Below are 15512 nucleotides of genomic sequence, written 5' to 3'. Positions count from 1 at the left end.
ACAGGTTTTTGCCATGATTAAGGTACAAGAAAATCTCAGTTTTAAGGGCCTCTTGCAAGACATGCCCTGAGTACCACTATGTAGGGAAATTTCTGGTGCCTTGAGTTTTAGGATGGTTTGATAAGATAATAAATTATATTGAGTACAAGCATATTGATGTTTACTTTCCCTATCTCTACATGAGGTAGCCAAGTCCTTTTGTCCTCTTGTCCAACAAGATTTGTGTTTCAAGGCTCAATGTAGAAGAAACTTGCAAACAGAACTGTATTTCCTATTTATGGTTTTGTTTTGAGAAAATTATGCTGGTGTACCCCATAAGTAAGGTAAAAGTGGTTCTTTCTTTTGTTGTTGTTGTGTGTGTGTTTAAATAAACTTTACTTTAAAAAAAAAAAAGAATCCCTTTGATGGGCTAAATAGTAGACCTGTCACAGATAAGAAAACAATCGGTGAACTTGATGACAGGTCAATAGAATTTAGCCAAACTGAAACACTAAGAGAAAATAAAAAATCAGAAGAAACACAGAACAAAGCATCCAAGAGCTGAGTGATGATATCAAATGATATAACATATGAGTAATTGGCACTGCAGATCACAGAAGGAAAAAAGAAGAGAGCAGAGTAGAAGAAATATGTGAAGAAATAATGGCTGAGAAATTTCCAAAATTCATGATAGACACCAAATAATAGATTTATGAAGTTCAGAGAGCACCAAACAAAACAAATGAAAAAAGTACCATAACATATTCAAACTGCTGAGAATTTTCCAAAATTCATGATAGATACCAAATAATAGATTTATGAATTCAGAGAGCACCAAGCAGGATAAATACCCAAACAAAACAAATGAAAAATGTACCATAGCATATTCAAACTGCTGAAAACAAAAGACAGAAAATATTGAAGGCCCCAGAGGAGGGCAAAACACATTACAATAGAGATACCGAGAATTATGGCAACTCTTTGTTAGCAATAAGCAATAAGGCAATGGAGTGACATAGTTAAAAGATTAAAAACAAAACAAAAAACTTGTCAAATAAGAATTCTGTAACTGGCAAAACTATCTTTCATAAGTGAAGGAGAAATAAGACTTTTAGAGAAACAAAAGTAAAGCATTGAGGGTAACCTTAGCTGTAACTAATCTCAAACCCAGCCCGAATGCTGACTAAATTAACATTAACTCTCACACCAAAGATCTACCAGCAGTAATAGCTTTAGAAATGTTATTGGAAATTCTTTAAACAAAAGAACATAACATCAGACAGAAACTGAAATATACATGAAGAAATGAATAGTATTAGTAATGCAATAAATGAAGGTGAAATAAAATTTAATTTTTATTTATTCTAAAATATAACTGCCTAAAAATAATAGCAATATATTATATATTTATGGAATATGTGAAAATAAAATGTACGACAACAGTAGCACAAAGGAAAGGGAAGAGAAACTAGGAATATACACTCATGAAATACATGTGAAACGGTAATATATTATTTGGTGGTAGAATCTGATTAATTCAAGATATACAGGGTGTCCATAAAGTTCATGTGCAATTTAAAATAGTTTTACATTGTAAATTGCACGTAAAATTTTTGGACACCTTGTATATTGGAAAAATTAAGACAACTACTAAAAACATTTTAGTAATGACGATGGATAATAATGGATAGATGGATAGTAATAATGAAGATGGATAATAAAAAACATTGACTCAAGCAAAGAGAAGAGGGAAAAAGAACTTATTCAAAATGGTGGATTTTAACTCAACCACAGCAATGATCATATTAAATGCCCAAAGTATACAGATTGAAAGATAGAGATTGTCAGGTTGGATAAAAAAGCAAGTCCAACTCATGTGCTATCTATAAGAAACTCACATTAAATTTAAAGGTATGCGTGCATTAAAAGTAAAAGGATGGAAAAAGATGTACCACTCTTAAACTAACCAAAAGAAAGCTGAAAAGCTACATTAATATCAGATAAAATAAACTTCAGAACAAGAAATATTATCAGGGATAAAGATATACATTATATCATAAAAAAATCAATTTTCCAAGAAGACATGACATTGTATTGGCATCTAGTAACAGAACTTTAAAATATGTGATGAAAATCTGGAAGAGCAGAAAGGAAATGTAGATAAATTCACAATTACAGCTGGAGACCTGGATGCTCTTCTCTCCGTAATTGATATATAAAAAGGAAATGAATAATAATACAGAAGATTTGAACTATACCATCAACAGGCTTGACATAGTCTACCCCAAAGCACACATACAGTGCTATTATGCACAGATGAACCATTCACCAAGACAGATTGAAGCCATCCAACAAACTTCAACAAATTTAAAAGAACAGAAATCATACAAGGTATGTTACTAGACAAGAACAGAATTAAATTAGGATACTGTTACTGTTAAATATATCTAACAGTTTCCCATAGTTGAAAATTTAATTTCTAAGTAATCTATAAGTCAAAGAGTAAGTCTCAAGAAAATTTTTAAAATATCTGGATGAAAATACAAATAAAGCATAATTCTTGGAGTTTAGCTAACACAATGCATTGAGGGAAATATATGGGACTATAGCATTAAGTGCTTATAGTAGAAAAGAAGACAATTTTGAAATCAGTCATCTGAGCTCCTAGCTAACTAACTGGGAAAAGAAAAGCAAACCAGACCCTAATTAAGAAAAAGGAAAAAAAGAAACAAAAGGAAATAGTAAAGATAAGCACAGAAGTCAATGATATTAGAAAATGGAAAAACAATTTAAAAATCAGTGAAAGCAAAAGTAAGTTCTTTTAAAATGTTAACAAATTTTTTTTCTTCAGTTTTTGGCCAGGGCTGGGTTCGAACCCACCACCTCCGGCATATGGGGCTGGCGCCCTATCCCTTTGAGCCACAAGTGCTGCCCAAAATTGATAAACCTCTAGATCGGCTAACCAGAAAAAAAGAGAGAAGACACAAACTGTATTAGGAGTGAAAGAAGAACAATTATTATGAAATCGATAGGCACCAAAAGAATAAGGAATACAATGAACAACTCCATGTACATAAATTCAACAACTTAGGCAAACTGGACAAATTCTTTGGAAGACACAAGTACCAAGCCCATTCAAGAAAACGTAGGTAAGAATAGTTCAGATGATAGCTATCAAAGAATCAAATTTGTAGTTAAAATAATACTTCCCACAAAGAAATCTCCTGGCCCAGATGGTTTAATTGAGGAATTCAATCAAACATTTAAGGAAGAAATAATACCAATTCTATGTGATCTATACAATCTCTTTTGGAAATAGATGAGAAGGGAACATTTTCCACCTTATTTTACAAGGCCAGCATTAAACAGGACACCAAAACCAGACAAAGACAGAACAAAAAAAGAAAACTACACCAGCATCCTTCATGAACATGGATGCAAAAATCATCAACAAAAATATTAGCAAATCAAATCCAGCAATTCATTACAACTAAGGGTTTTCTTTTTCCAAGAAAGCAAGGCTGGTTTAACACTTAAAAATCGACCAAAGAGGGCGACGCCTATGGCTCAGTCGGTAAGGGTGGTGGGTTCAAACCCGGCCCCGGCCAAACTGCAACCAAAAAATAGCCAGGCGTTGTGGCGGGCGCCTGTAGTCCCAGCTACTCGGGAGGCTGAGGCAAGGGAATCGCTTAAGCCCAGGAGCTGGAGGTTGCTGTGAGCTGTGTGAGGCCACGGCACTCTACTGAGGGCCATAAAGTGAGACTCTGTCTCTACAAAAAAAAAAAAAAAAAAAATCAACCAAAGAGTCCCAATATTGATACACTAAATAAGAAAAACTACATGATTGTTTCAATACATTCAGAAAAAGCATTTGATAATATAACATCCATCATGATTAAACAAAACAAAACAAAACTTTCAGCAAACTAGGAATAGAAGGAAATTTCCTCCACCTAACAAAAAGTATCTACAAAAAGTTCATAGTTAACATTATACCTTTTAGACTACATGATTTTTCCCAAAGTTGAGGAATGAGAGAAGAGTGTTCTCACTAATAACTCCTATTCGAAATTGTACTTGAATTCTAACTAGTATAATTAGATACACAAAAGGAACAATGGGCCTAGAGAATGGAAAAGGAGAAATAAACTATCTCTTGTCACAGATGTCATGGTTTTATACATAGAAAATCCCAAAGAATTTACATAAATACTCTTAGACTAATAAGTGAGTTGAACAAGGTCACAGGATACAAGGTCAATATACAAATATCAACTGTATTTCTATACCCAGGCAATAAGCAATTAGAATCCAACTTCAAAAAGTAGTACTATTTCTAATAGCAGTTAATCACTGAAACACTTAGGAATAAGTCTAACAAAACATATGCAGGAACTATATGTCAAAAGCTATAAAATACTGACAAAATGAATCAAAGAAGAACCAAATAAATGAAGAGATTATTCAAGATTCATGCATTGGAATACTCAAATTTGCATTATTTCTTCCCTCATTCAATCTGTATATTCAACATAATCTCCATAAAAAATGACAGCAGGCTGGTTTTGTGGTAGATATCAACAAGCTAATTATAAAATTTGTATTAAAAAAAAGAAAAGAAATTAGGATAGCAAAAACAATTTTGAAAAAGAACGAAGTTAGAGAACTCATACTATCTGATTTCAAAATTCCCAAAACTATGGGAATTGAGACAATGTGTTATTGGTGAAAGGATAAAACATAGATCAGAGGAATAGAGTCCAAATAAAAATTCACATAAATAGAGTAAACAGACTTGACAAAGATGCAAAACCAATTCAATGGAAAAAGGATAGTCTTTTCAACAAATGGTGCTAGAACAATCAGATATCCACATGCAAAACAATAAAATAAGTTGAACCTCAGCCTATGCTTTACACTTTATACAAAAAATAACTCAAGGGGGTGGTGCCTGTGGCTCAAAGGAGTAGGGCGCCAGCCCCATATACTGGAGGTGGGGGTTCAAACCCAGCCTCAGCCAAAAACTGCAAAAAAAAAAAAAAAAAAAAAACACCAAAGAAAACTCAAAGCCAGGCACAGTGGCTCACAACTGTAATCCTAGCACTCTGGGAGGCCAAGGTGGGTGGATTGCTTGAGCTCAGGAGTTCCAGAACAGCCTAAGCCAGAGCAAGACCCCATCACTTAAACAAAAAATAGCCAGGCATTGTGGCAGGTGCCTGTAGTCTCAGTTTCTTGAGAGGCTGAGGCAAAAGAATCTTGTGCCCAAGAGTGTGAGGTTGCTGTAAGCAATGACACTATGGCACTCTACCAAGGGTGGCAAAGTGAGACCTGTCTCAAAGAAATAAACAAACATACAAAAAAAAAAAAAAAACCTCAAATTACAATCCTAAATGTACAATCCAAACCTAGAAAACCCTAGAAAATGAGAAGAAAATCTTTGTGACCTTGGTTTGGCTTTTACACTATGAAAGACACTGTTGAGATAATAAAGAGACAAGTCACAGACTGAATGAAAATAATTGCAAATGTCAAAGAACTTGTGTATAGAATATACATATATATGTTACATATGTGTATATATGTACATATGTATATATGTGTGTGTATATATATACCACCTCCCAAGTTCAACAATAATAATACAAACAATCCAATTTTTTTTTTAATTTTTATTGTTAAATCATAGCTGTGTACATTAGTGCAATCGCCTGTACCCATTCTAAGATGCACCACAGATGTGGCCCCACCCATTACCCTCCCTCCACCAAAACCTCCCCCCTCCCTTCCCCTTCCTTGGCCCTTTCCCCATAGTCTTGTTCTATAGTTGGGTTATAGTCTTCATGTGAAAGCTATAATTTAGCTTCATAGTAGGGCTGAGTACATTGGATACTTTTTCTTCCATTCCTGAGATACTTTGCTAAGAAGAATATGTTCCAGCTCCATCCATCCATGTAAACATGAAAGAGGTAAAGTCTCCATCTTTCTTTAAGGCTGCATAGTATTCCACAGTATACATGTACCACAATTTGCTAGTCCAATCGTGGGTCGATAGGCACTTGGGCTTCTTCATGACTTAGCAATTATGAATTGGGCTGCAATAAACATTCTGGTACAGATGTCTTTGTTATATTGTGACTTTTGGTCTTCTGGGTATAAACCTAGTAAAGGAATTATAGGATCGAATGGCAGGTCTATTTTTAGGTCTCTAAGTGTTCTCCAGATGTCCTTCCAGAAGGAACGTATTAGTGGGCATTCCCACCAGCAGTATAGATGTGTGCCCTTTCCTCCACATCCACGCCAACATCTCTGGTTTTGGGATTTCGTTATGTGGGCTACTCTTACTGGGGTTAGGTAAGAGTAGTTTATATCTCAGAGTAGTTTTGATTTGCATTTCTCTGATGATTAAGGATGATGAGCTTTTTTTCATGTGTTTGTAGATCTTCGGTCGGTCTTCTTTAGAGAAGTTTCTCTTTAAGTCCCTTGTCCACCCAGAGAAGGGGTCACGTGTTCTTTTCTTGCTAATAAATTTGAGTTCTCTGTGGATTCTGGTTATTAGAACTTTATCGGAGGTATAACCTGCAAATATTTTCTCCCATTCTGAGGGCTGTCTGCTTGCTTTACTCACTATGTTCTTGGCTGTGCAGAAGCTTTTTACTTTCATCAGGTCCCAGTAGTGTATTTTTGACACTGCTTCAATTGCCTGGGAAGTCCTCCTCATAAAATATTCACCCAGGCCGATACCTTCAAGAGTTTTCCATGCACTTTCTTCAAGTATTTTTATAGTTTCATGTCTTAAGTTTAAATCTTTTATCCAGTGAGAGTCTATCTTAGTTAATGGTGAAAGGTGTGTGTCCAGTTTCAATCTTCTACAGGTTGCCAGCCAGTTTACCCAGCACCATTTGTGAAATAGGGAATCTTTTCCCCACAGAATGTTTTTAATTGGCTTGTCAAAGATCAAATAACAGTAAGTAGCTGGATCCATCTCTTGGTTCTCTATTCTGTTCCAGACATCTACTTCTCTGCTTTTGTGCCAGTACCATGCTGTTTTGATCACTATGGATTTGTAGTACAGTCTCAGGTCTGGTAGCATGATACCTCCTGCTTTGTTTTTATTGCTCAGTAATGTTTTGGCTATTTGAGGTTTTTTTCTGATTCCATATAAAATGAAGTATTAATTTTTCAAGATCTTTAAAGTATGACAATGGAGCTTTAATAGGAATTGCATTAAAATTATATATTGCTTTGGGCAGTATGGACATTTTAACAATGTTGATTCTTCCCAGCCATGAGCATGGTATGTTTTTCCATCTGTTAACATCTTTAGCTATTTCTTTTCTTAGAGTTTCATAGTTCTCTTGGTAGAGATCTTTCACGTTCTTTGTTAGGTATACTCCCAAATATTTCATCTTCTTTGGCACTACTGTGAAAGGAATAGAGTCCTTGACTGTTTGTTTGGCTTGGTTATTGTTGGTATATATAAAGGCTACAGATTTATGGGTGTTGATTTTGTAGCCTGAGACATTGCTATATTCCTTGATCACTTCTAAAAGTTTTGTAGTAGAATCCCTAGTGTTTTCCAGATATACGATCATATCATCTGCGAAGAGTGAAAGTTTGATCTCTTCTGACCCTATGTGGATACCCTTGATCGCCTTTTCTTCCCTAATTGCAATGACTAAAACTTCCATTACAGTGTTAAAGAGCAATGGAGACAATGGGCAACCTTGCCTGTTTCCTGATCTAAGTGGAAATGATTTCAATTTAACTCCATTTAGTACGATATTGGCTGTGGGTTTGCTGTAGATGGCCTCTATTAGTTTAAGAAATGTCCCTTCTATACCAATTTTCTTAAGTGTTCTGATCATGAAGGGATGCTGGATATTATCAAAATCTTTTTCTGCATCAATTGAAAGAATCACATGGTCTTTATTTTTAAGTTTGTTTATGTGTTGAATTACATTTATAGATTTACATGTATTGAACCAGCCTGGAGACCCTGGGATAAATCCGACTTCGTTGTGGTGTATAATTTTTTTGATATGTTGTTGGATTCTGTTTGTTAGGATCTTATTGAGTATTTTAGCATCAATATTCATTAGTGATATTGGTCTATAATTTTCTTTTCTTGTTGGGTCTTTCCCTGGTTTGGGGATCAAAGTGATGTTTGCTTCGTAGAATGTGCTGGGTAATATTCCTTCTTTTCTATATTTTGGAAGAGGTTTAGTAGTATAGGTACTAGTTCTTCTTTAAATGTTTGGTAGAATTCTGACGTAAAGCCATCTGGTCCTGGGCTTTTCTTTTTTGGGAGATTTTGTATAGTTGATGCTATTTCAGAACTTGATATAGACCTGTTCAACATTTCCACTTCGTTCTGGCTAAGTCTTGGTAGGTGGCGTGCTTCCAGGTATTGGTCAATTTCTTTCAGATTTTCATATTTGTGAGAGTAGAGTTTTTTGTAGTATTCATTAAGGATTTTTTGAATTTCTGAGGGGTCTGTTGTTATTTCATCATTACCATTTTTGATTGATGAAATTGGAGATTTTACTCTTTTTTTCCTGGTTAGGTTAGCTAAAGGTTTATCTATTTTATTGATCTTTTAAAAAAAAGCAGCTTTTGGATTTATTGATCTGTTGTATAGTTCTTTTGTTTTCAATTTCATTTAATTCTGCTCTGATTTTGGTTATTTCTTTTCTTCTGCTGCGTTTGCGGTTGAAGTGTTCTTCTTTCTCCAGTTGCTTGAGATATTCCATTAAGTTATTGACTTCCTCTCTTTCTGTTTTCTTGAGGAAGGCTTGCAGTGCTATAAATTTCCCTCTTAGGACTGCCTTCGCAGTATCCCAGAGGTTCTGGTAATTCGTGTCTTGATTGTTGTTTTGTTCCAAAAATATGGTGATTTCCTTCTTAATCTCATCTATAACCCATGTATCCTTCAGCATAAGGTTGTTTAGCTTCCATGTTTTTGTATGGGTATGCAGGTTCCTGTTGTTATTTAATTCAACTTTTATTCCAGGATGGTCTAAGAAGATGCAAGGAATAATTTCTATTTTTTTAAATTTGCTGAGGTTAGATTTGTGGCCTAGGATGTGGTCGATTTTGGAGTATGTTCCGTGGGCTGATGAGAAGAATGTGTATTCAGTTTTTTGGGGATGAAATGTTCTGTAGATGTCTGTTAAGTCCAGATGTTGAATGGTTGAGTTTAAAGCTAAAATTTCTTTGCTTAGCTTCTTTTTGGAGGATCTATCCAGGACTGCTAAAGGGGTGTTAAAATCTCCAACTACTATGGAAGTGGAAGAAATCGAGTTGCTTATGTCTGTTAAAGTTTCTCTTATAAATTGAGGTGCGTTGTGGTTGGATGCATAAGTATTAATAATTGAGATCCCATCATATTGAGTATTACCTTTAAGAAATATGAAGTGTCCATCCTCACTTACCCTTAATTATTTTGGTTGTTTTAAAGCCTATTGCGTCTGCGAACAGGATTGCAATGCCTGCTTTTTTCTGCTTTCCATTTGCCTGGAATATAGATGACCATCCCTTCATCTTGAGTCTATATCTGTCTTTTAATGTAAGATGCAATTCTTAGATGCAGCAGATATCTGGCTTGAGTTTTTGTATCCAGTCCGCCAACCTATGCCTCTTTAGAGGACAATTTAAACCATTCACATTAATTGAGAGTATTGATAAGCCTTTTGAGAGACCGGTGGACATTTTTAATCCTTTTATGGCTGTGGAAGTTGGAATTTGATCAAAAATTTTTTGGGGTAAGTTTACTTTTGTGGTGGAGAATTACGCTGGTCTTTATGGAGGATAGGTCTAAGAATGTCCTGGAGAGCTGGTTTAGTTGTGGCAAATTTCTTCAACATGTGAATGTTGATAAAGTATTTAATTTCTCCGTCATAAATGAAGCTCAGTTTAGCTGGGTACAGGATCCTGGGTTGAAAGTTATTTTGTTTTAGGAGATTAAAAGTCAATGACCATCCTCTTCTAGCTTGAAAGGTTTTGGCAGAGAGATCTGCAGTTATTCTGATATTCTTCCCCTTGTAGGTAATGGTTTTCTTTCGTCTGGCAGCTTTCAGAATTTTCTCCTTCATATTAACTTTAGTGAAATTGATTATGATGTGTCTGGGGGATATCTTATTTGGGTTGAGTTGTGCTGGAGTTCTGAAACTGTCTGCTATCTGAATTTTGGAATCTCTTTGCATGTCTGGAAAGTTCTCCTTCATAATCTCATGGAGAAGAGACTCTGTGCCTTGTGAAGCCACTTTGTCACTTTCGGGGATCCCTATAAGATGAATATTGGTTTTCTTCAAATTATCCGAGAGCTCTCTGAGAGAGTGGTCTGTTTTTGCTCTCCATTTCTCTTCTTCTTTGAGGGTTTGGGAGCATTCGAAAGCTTTGTCTCCAATGTCAGAAATCCTTTCTTCTGCTTGCTCCATTCTGTTACTGAGGGATTCTACTGTGTTTCTCAGATCTTTGAGGGATGCAACTTCTTGTCTCAATGTGTCGAAATCTTTGGTCATTTGGTCTTTGAATCCGTTGAATTCTTGAGATAACTTTTGGAATTCTAATTTGATCTTATTTGCTATCCAGATCCTGAATTGAATTTCTGACATCTCAGCTATTTGTTTGTGCATGGGGTCTTGTGCTGTTTCTGCCCCACTGATCCTTGGGGGAGTTGATCTACTCTGATTATTCATATTGCCAGAGTTTTTCTGTTGATTTCGCCTCATGATTGTTTTTCACCGTTGCCTCTGGCTGTCCTCAGAGTTGGGGAGGTGTCTCTCCAAGATTAGACCCCGGCAGGATCACTCTATTGTTGCTGGATCTTTGTAGGGAGTGACCCTGTGTAGTTCCTCTGGGGCTGCTCTAGCTAGGGAGTTCTGGTTGTGGAAGCAGCTCCCTTTGTGACACACCCGGATCCAGCAACAGGGCTGGGGGTGGCGCACATGGTTCTGGGAGTGCCAGGCGCCCAGTGACTTTGGCACAGAGAGCCCAAGGCTCCAGCAGTCTCTGGCCAGGAGAAGAGCTCTGCGCAGAGGCAGGGAGGGCTCCAAAGGTCACGCAACTACCAGAGTTCCTGTCCAGATGAACAGGCTAGGGTGGAAGCTTGGAGGACACAGGAGGTAGGACACAGGGTTGCGTGGCTCACGCAGTTCCTGGTCAGGGAATGTGGAGGCCCAGTGGGTGCGGGTCACCTGTCGGGGGTTGCTGCACAGCTCTTATGGAGGTCTGGGCAGCGCCAAGCCCAGGAGTTTGAGGTTGTGAGCTGTGACCTCATGGCACTCTACCCAGGGCAACAGCCCAAGGCTCCAGTGTGCCAAAACCGTCTCACTCTGCCCCTAAGGATTAAGGCTGTAAGGCAGCTCAGTCCCTGCCTTTAGGCTACTCAGTCAGTAGGTTACTTTGACCCGTCCAATCCTTGCTCTGAGACCCTGAGGGCGGAGATTGCCGGGGCAGTTCTTTCACAATGGCTTCCTGCGCCCAGCTCAGTGGCTCAGTCTGGGGCCCCAGGCAATGCCCAAATTTCTCCACACTCCTGCTCAAGCTCTCCCCAAGGCAGTTCAACTGGGTGCCAAGTCCAAGAACACCAAAACTGTTCACAGGTAAGGCCTTTCTGGTTTGCAGTCTCACTGCTGCTTGTACTTATGGTTGCTGGCGTGATTAGGTCGATCGAACACACGCAACCACTTGCCAGTTTTCCACTGTTTCTGTCTTCCTCTTGGGGTCCAGGAATCCCTTGCTGGCTCCCTCTATCCTCAAAGGGATGATTATAGGCAGATCACACCGGCCAGAGATGCCTGGAGTCTTGTCTCCCCAGACTCGCTGTTCCCAGTTACAGGGAAGCTGTTACTTGGCCGCTATCTTTAATCTCTCCCCAATCCAATTTTTAAAATGGGCAAAATATCTAAATAAATACTTCTCCAAAGAATATATACAGTTGGTAATTAAGTATATGAAAAGTTCCTCAACATTTTGTTGGAGAAATGCAAACTAAAAACACAATGTGGCAGAGGGATGCACCTATTAAAATAGCAACAAATACAAACAAACAGAAGATAAAAATTGCCTATACCAATTGCTGACGCAGATGTGGAATAGGTGTAACTGTCATATGTTGCTGGTGAAATGCAAATTGGTATAGCCATTTTCAAAATGGTTTGGCAGTTTCTCGTAAAGTTATGCATGCAACATGACATGGCAATCCCAATCCCGGGTATTTACTCAAGAGAAATGAAAACTCACGTTCACAAGAAAACCTGTCCCTGAATGCTTTTAACAGTTTTATTTATAACTGACAAAGGCTGGAGACAACCCAGGTGTCCTTCAAGGAGTGATCAGATAAATGAACTATGGTACATTCATACACAGCAATAACAAGGAAAAATCATTGATTGTGCAACAAAAATATATTAAATTCATTTTGCCAAGTCAAAGAAGATACAGAAGTTTACATGCTGTATGATTCGACTGATTCAACATTCTAAAAAAAAAAAAAAAAGCAAAATGAAAACCAGACCTGCTGTTGCCAGTGTCTGAGAAGGAGGGCTGTCCACCATGAAGGAATCTTGGAGGGAAATTTACTGTATCTTATGACCATGGTGGTGGCTCTGGTGCTCTATGCATTTGTCAAAGTCTATCACATTATATATAAGAAAGACTGGATTTTATTGTATATAAATTTAATGAAATCTATCTCTGCCTTTTCCTAAAATCCTACATGACTGGTACATTCAACAAATAGCCTGCAATTAGAGATCACTGCTGCACCCCATTTAAATGTGGCAGGTGCTGCTTTTCTCGCCACAGTCCTCACCACTCCCTATAGTATCATCCCTGGCCGACTTTCCTCATTTTGGTTACATGCCAGGCCCCTTGTTATACTGTGATTTAGGATAAGAAATATTAATTTCCGTCTTTGCTTAGTTTCCTGGCAACAACTCTTAAAAACCTGCTAAGTGATAAGTGATGAATGTCTTTCTGTATACTACTGATATGACTGATGGGGGAGGAGAACTGAGTCTTCCTGATAGACTCTAATTGGGGGCTGCTTGTTAGAGGAACAAACCACATGATTAGAGAGTTGGAACTTCTAGCTCCATCCCCCAAACAGGGAGAGGGAGTGAAGGTTGTATTTATCATGAATGGCCAATGATATAATGAATCATGCCTATGTAATGAAGCCTCTATAAAAACCCCAAACAAGAGCTTTTAGAGAGCTTGCAGGTTCCTGAACATGTGACGGCTGGGGAGGGTTTGCCCCACTGCGGGTTAGTTTAGTGCAGGCTGACAATCCTGAGTATCTGCTGGCAACAGCCCAGATTCCTGGACCCTTGCCCTGTGCTGAACACAGTATCTGTGGAACACCGCCAGGGGGTCGGGAATGTTGAGCAGTTTAGATATAGATCTAGAGGTCAGGTGCTGGAAAAGCCTCAAAGGTTGAAATTGCTTAAGGTTTAAGAAATAGATTAGCAGCATAGAATAGAGAAGTTGAAATTTATCCTTGAAGCACTGTAAACTGTTTCTTTTTTACTTTGTAACCTTATGATAATTTCTTCTTTTTCTTTCCATTGTTTCCTCAATTGACTGATGTTGCAAAACTTCGTTTTTTGGCAATGCAGTTAGCAGTTTCTGTTTATAATTAACTTTGTATGTTCTATATGTTTTGTACGTGCACGTTTTTCCTGGTTCAATAAAAGACACTTGAGGTTTTGTTTGGGGCAGCACTTTCTTGGACTGCTTGGTACATGAAGCTGCTTATCTCTCTGAGCCTCACTGGTTATTTCTTTGAAAATAACTGAGAGTAAGAGTTTACTTTTCACGCCGTTCCCTCCCCATTTCATCCCTAGGAGCAGAAGGACAACAGTCCACCCCACCAGGGGGGGCACGGAAATTGCGTGCCCCTTCCCGTGTGCCTTGCCCTATGTGCTTCTTCATCTGGCTCTCCATGAGTATCTTTTGTAATACCCTTTAGAAAAACTGACATATGTCAAGCGAAGAGTTTTTCTGTGTTCTGTGAGCTGTTCTAGCAAATGACTGAACCCAAAAGGGGGGCTGTGAGAACTTTTGATTTGTAAACAAGTCAGACAGAAGTTGTGGGTAACCTGGGTACCTACTACTTTTATTTATTTATTGTATTGCTTCATAGCTGTGTGCATTAATGCAGTCATGGGATACAATGTGCTGGTTTTATATGCAATTTAAATGTTTTCATCAAACTGGTTAACATAGCCTTCACGGCATTTTCTTAGTTATTGTGTTAAGACATTTATATTCTACATTTAGTAAGTTTCACATGTACCCTTGTAAGATGCACCGTAGGTGTGGTCCCACCAATTACCCTCCTTCCACCCATCCTCCCCCTTTCTTCCCCTCCCTTTTCCCATATTCTTAGGCTATAATTGGGTTATAGTTTTCATATGAAAGCTATAAATTAGTTTCATAGTAGGGCTAAGGACATCGGATATGTTTTCTTCCATTTTTGAGATACTTTGCTAAGAAGAATATGTTCCAGCTCCATCCATGTGAACATGAAAGAGGTAAAGTCTCCATCTTTCTTTAAGGCTGCATAATATTCCCTGGTGTACATGTACCACAATTTATTGATCCATTTGTGGGTCGATGGGCACTTGGGCTTCTTCCATGACTTAGCAATTATTGGGCTGCAATAAACATTCTTGTACAAATATCTTTGTTATATTGTGATTTTTGGTCTTCTGGATATATACCTAGTAGAGGAATTGTAGGATTAAATGGCAGGTCTATTTTTAGATCTCTAAGTGTTCTCCAAACATCTTTCCGAAAGGAACGTATTAGTTTGCATTCCCACCAGCAGTGTAGAAGTGTTCCCTTTTCTCCACATCCATGCCAACATCTCTGGTTTTGGGATTTTGTGATATGGGCTAATCTTACTGGAGTTAGATGATATCTCAAAGTAGTTTTGATTTGTATTGCTTTGATGATTAAGGACGATGAGCATTTTTTCATGTCTCTAGGCCATGTGCCTGTCTTCTTCAGAGAAGTTTCTCTTCAAGTCCCTGGTACCTACTACTTTTAATTGGCATTTGAAGTGGGGGGCATCTATCTTGTGGGATTCTGAGCCCAACCTTCCAGATCTGCTGACATTCTAATTAGTGTCCCAGCCAAACTGAATGGTAGGACACACAGTTGGTGCCAAGGAATTACTCAATGTGGGGAAAAACTCACCTATCTGATCATGAACATGTTCTGTGTTGAGTGATAGTAATGGAGTATAGAAAGAAGAAAACAACTTGGTTTTTTTCCCTGTATACCTCTGTCAGCAGGGTAGCCATCCCACAGGCTGGGAAGTGTCAACTATGGCAGAAATAAGAGCTCTAGACACTTAGAAGGAGGTAAGAGTGAGACAGGAATTTATGCTGAAGGTTGGCTAAGCATAAACATATTCAATGAATTATAGAAAGAGCTATGAGTATTCATGACGGGGTATGTACATGTGTAGTAAGCAAACATACATGTTAACCATGTCCATGTTCACTACAAAGGGGAAACTTCAC

The sequence above is a fragment of the Nycticebus coucang genome, chromosome 15 (genome assembly GCF_027406575.1).
Source record: "Nycticebus coucang isolate mNycCou1 chromosome 15, mNycCou1.pri, whole genome shotgun sequence".
In the NCBI taxonomy this organism is placed as follows: Eukaryota; Metazoa; Chordata; class Mammalia; order Primates; family Lorisidae; genus Nycticebus; species Nycticebus coucang.
This window is presented reverse-complemented; position numbering follows the sequence as displayed.